General features: G+C 33.7%; 1 pseudogene; it reads left to right on the forward strand.

The window, feature by feature from the left end:
* The first annotated feature begins 1,344 nt into the window (after window positions 1–1,344).
* On the forward strand, window positions 1,345–3,347 carry LOC18051849 (annotated as a pseudogene).
* The last annotated feature ends 1,871 nt before the right edge of the window (window positions 3,348–5,218 follow it).

Raw genomic sequence — 5,218 nt, forward strand, 5'->3', positions numbered from 1 at the left:
GTAGAAAAAATAAATCGGAACAAATTTACCAAAAAATAGAATAAAGTTTAATACATACATAGATATAAAAAATAAACTTGAAATATATCCCTAAAAAGCTGGAAGTTAATGAAAAGAGTGGATATATGAAACCAAAAACTAGTGGGAAATGAGTGAAATAATGTACCAAAATTTAGATAAATAACCACGAAAAATAGGAATTTGAAAAGTAAACTTGAAATATGCATTATAAATATTGGAATGTGGCAAAATAAGTAGGAATATAACTATTTTATAATATATTTATATTTTTTGTACTATTTTTAAATTTAAAATTATTACAATATTTTTCCTCATTTAATTACAATTTTATCTTTTTTTTCAAAATTTTTCATAAATTTTTCACACTTAAAACAAATAAAAATGTAATTTTTATTATATTATCCGGTTAAAAACCGGTTGTGCTGGTTGCATGCATGCGCTGTATCAGATACAGCGCTGCATGGTAGGTTGACTCTTGTATTATATGCCCTCATTCTCGCAAAAAAGTAAAATGACAGCAAGATTTACTTTAAGACGGCAAATGCTTGAGGAACAAAACACCAATCAACCATCAATCGCATGAAAGAGTATATTTGCCGATTTGCAACAACACCCAAAGCTTAATTATAATCATTATTACATTTATAATTTACTCAAAAATAAAACATATTTTATTAAGATGTCTGCATCAGCTCTTTTAAATGGTGAGTCGATAGCTAGAGACAAAGTCAAAGACAGATATAAATGGGGACGGCCGGATTAATGATGGTCCCTTACACTTGTTGTCTCTTCATTGCATACGCAGCTAGAACTTTATTTCACAATTCAAGCTATGGGGAATTTAACCTTCACAATCAGAGAAATGAAAGGTGAAGAATTAATCACTGTGTCCATCCTTTTCCATCCAATTAATCCTAACCTTACACTCATGCCGTCATCAGTCTACTTCAGTTAAACTTGTGAGGAACGTGACCTGCAAGTTTTTCAGAATATTGTGCACGATGCACGTTGCGCGGAGGCTATCCAATCCTTATTTTAATGAGAGTCGTACGTGTCTTAATTTTATATTTTAAATAAAATAATATTTATTAATTTATTAATAAAATAATATAATTAATTTACTTAAATTTTATAAAAAAATTATTAATTATTTAGTCAATAATGTATCATTTAAAATTTTAAAATACCAATTATTACTTTGATCCCAATTTTATAGACCCGTGAAAAATTAAAATTACTCGTTTTAGCACGATGGTTTGACAGAGGCTCTCGTGTTGACGTGTGTCTTCTGTTCTATCGTCCTGTTACTACTAACTACTATAAATGAAGCATGAAGCATGCACCGTTGAGGCAAACCAATTACATATCTACTTTCAAGAAACTCATACTCCCCTAATCAATGGTATCAAAATTTTCCCCAAGCTCTGTCGATTACTCGGGCAGGGCAACCGGGAACTAATTGTTCCAGCGAGGGCCACCACCCACGAGAAAGTGAAGCAACTTTCCAGATATAGATGACCAAGAAAGCCTAAGGTTTCAATACCAGCAATATTCTTTACAAGAATGACCCTTTACCTTCAATGCAAGGAGAGACCCTGTTAAGGTCATTAGAGAAGCAATAAGTAAAGCACTTGTGTTTTACTACCCTTTAGCTGGCAGGCTTAAAGAAGGTTACAACCGCAAGCTTATGGTGGAATGCAATGCTAAAGGAGTCTTGTTTATTGATGATGCCAACTTCACACTTGAGCAGCTTGGAGATGATATTCAGCCACCATGCCCGTATTTGAACCAACTGCTTTATGATGTTCCAGGCTCTGAAGGCATTCTTGGTTGCCCTTCGTTGTTAATTCAAGTGAGTCTCTCTTTACTTTAATAAGTATGTAACTTTATTTTCTGATTTTAGAATTGAAAAAAAAATAGTGGTAGTACATGCTGAAGATTAGTTAGGTGATCAGTTGAGTGGCTTTAAGTAATTTATTTAACTAACCACTCGAGTTTAAATAATCTTGAGGGAAGAAAGGGGTTAAAAATATTAATTTTCGACTTTGTTTATTAAAGAAGAAATTAATATTAAATTTAGATTAAAACAAGTATCAATTCCTACAAATACATAGATTTTTCTTGAAAATTCTAAACTTAAAGTCGATATGATTGTTAAACTAATGATACAAATTCATTCATTTAATAATCGTATAAAATGTAATTAATTTTAATACATTATTTATATCGGTTTTATCGAGTTGGCACGTTTTTAAAAAAATTATTAGTTTTACTAATAATGATAATAAAGATGTGAAAAAAAGAAGAAGAGATCCTTAGTAACTTTTACATTACATAATGACTTTTTGAGGTATATATATCCTGTTTTGCTATCGGAGGATTCATTTTTATGTTTATAGGTGACGCGTTTGACATGCAGAGGATTCATTTTTGCAATACGTTTTAACCATACAATGTGTGTGCTTTTGGTTTAGTACAATTCTTAAAAGCCATGGAGGACATGGCACGTGGGGAACGTTCCCCAACTGTATTTCCAATTTGGCAACGACAAATCTTAAATGCCAGAAATCCCCCACAAGTAACATGTATCCAGTATCCACCATGAGTACGATGAAATAAACACAAATGAGGTTCCAAGTGACAACATGGCTCACAAATCGTTCTTCTTTAGCCTCAAAGGGATCAAAGCTCTGAGAAATCAGCTTCCTTTTCACCTTAAAGATTGTTCAACATTTGAGCTATTATTAGCTTTTCTATGGAAATGTCGAACAATTGCACTCAAGCTATAACCTGAAGAGATTGCTAAAGTTTCTTGCATCGTTAACGTACGAGGAAAACGTTATAAAATGGATATTCCTCCAGGCTATTATGGCAATGCATTTACATTTTCGGCTGTATGTTCAACAGCTGAACAATTGTGTAAGAATCCAATAGGATACGCCGTTGAATTGGTGAAAAAGGCGAAGGCTCAAATGAACGAAGAGTATATAAGGTCTGTAGCGGATCTTATGGTGATCAAAGGGCGACGAATAAAGTCCTCGACTAGGGGAAATTTCATTGTTTCGGATCTAAGGAATGTTGGACTTGGAGATGTTGATTTTGGGTGGGGGAAACCAATTTATGGCGGAGCTGCTGGGGCTGTAGCAGTGTTCAGCTTCTGTGTTAAGTACCAAAGCAAGAATGGAGAGCCTGGAATTCTTGTACCAATATGCCTGCCGCAGTCAGCTATGGAAAGGTTTCAAGAAGAGCTAAAAAGATTGACGATTCAAGGATCTATGGAGGATTTATGGAACACTAACCAGACTCAGGTTTTCAGCAAGCTTTAAGGGATATATCTCCTCAGTTTACGTAGTAGCTTATTTTGATCATAAACCAATAATGCAAGTTATGCGTCCTCTCAAGTTATGTCTAAACCTAAATAATGTACCCTTTACCCTTAACTTTTTAAGGGTATACGTTATTAGTCATTTACGATTTAGATATATATTTTCATAAAAATGATATGCTTGAAGTTAGTATATTAAATAATGTGTTACCAACAATTGACCATCATGTATTTGGTATTTGCAGCACTAATGAATAAATGACATGTTAAGTTTTACATCATTTATAATGCAAATTTTGTATTCTAATTTTCTAAACATATTATTATTCTGAAAGCTAAGATGAGTAGAAAATCTTAGTTCAAAATGAAAATAGCAATTCCATGTCTAAACAGACCTTAGTAATCATTTTTGCCATGTTGCACAAGAATATAAAAGATTCAATAGATGAAATATTTTTGGAAAAAAAAAATTACTTCCAAAATGTTTAGCATAAAACAGATAATACTACACTTTATCAAACTTATTTTGGAAAAGAACTGGACTGTTCCCCCTTTCTGTTTACTCACTATAGCAACAGCATCTCAACAAATCTATCAAAAATAAAATAAAATAAAAACAACGGTGACAAATCTATAAAAATAATAATAATAATAACAATGTTGCGGAAACGTGAGTTGAACAATTACTAATGTGCAACTTCTGAAGAAATATAAATGTGGTGTTAAACAAATGTAAAGAAAATATAACACAATGATTTACGTGGTTCGGCATAATGCCTACATCCACGGGCAAAAACTGAAAGATAATTTTACTAACAATGGAAATTTATAAAAGTGGGAACAACTCACAAAACCCACAACCCTAATACACCCAAATGGAATCTCACTAGAACACTTAAATGGAAGCTCTCTCAAATTCTCTCAAAGAACTCTCTAATTCTCTCAAATTGGGATGATTTACAAATGCATTTTGCGTCTCTATTTATAGGCAAAGCATGCTCACCTACCACATGGCTTCAATTTGACTTTAATTGGCTAAATTGACAAATTTGGTAATTGGTGCCAAATTTGTCATGCAATACATGCTAGTTGTCCTATGCCATTTATTCAATTTGCATATTTTCAAAACCTAACCTTGCTTTTTTGAAATTGGTAAGCCGACCATTTGACTTTTCAACAATTCTCCACCTCGGCGAAGATTTAGTAAATCTGAGCCGATTGTCAATAATCATCCTCTAGTCTTTGCCTTCTCTGACTGCTTTTAAACTTGTAGGATATTAGTCAAGTTTAGACAATGCCCAAAGTTGATCACCGTCACTACCTTGGTCAACATATCTGCGAGATTATCTGCAGTTTTAATTTTCTGAAGAAGAATCTTCCCCTCATCAACAATTTCCCGCACAAAGTGAAATCATACATCGATATGCTTCGTACGCGCATGATAAACTTGGTTCTTCGTTATGTGAGTAGCACTCTGACTATCGCGATACACATTAATGTGCTCCTGTGCCAATCCCAAGTTTTCAAGCAAACCTTGTAACCAAATAGCCTCTTTAACAACCTCTGTAATTGCCATGTACTCAGCCTCCGTGGTCGACAGTGCAACTGTAGACTGTAGTGTAGACTTCCAACTAATTGGCCCTCCAGCAAAAGTAAATACATATCCGGTGGTTGACCGTCGTTTGTCCAAATCACCAGTATAATAAGAATTAACGTACCCGATCACACCTTGACCAAGTGTATCGTCTCTTTCAAACAGTAAACCAACATCCACAGTCTTCTGAATGTACCGTAGAATCCATTTCACAGCTTGCCAATGTCCTTTACCAAGATTATGCATATATCTGCTCACTATACCAACTGCATGTGAAA

The sequence above is a fragment of the Citrus clementina genome, unplaced genomic scaffold (assembly GCF_000493195.1).
Source record: "Citrus clementina cultivar Clemenules unplaced genomic scaffold, Citrus_clementina_v1.0 scaffold_2, whole genome shotgun sequence".
In the NCBI taxonomy this organism is placed as follows: Eukaryota; Viridiplantae; Streptophyta; class Magnoliopsida; order Sapindales; family Rutaceae; genus Citrus; species Citrus x clementina.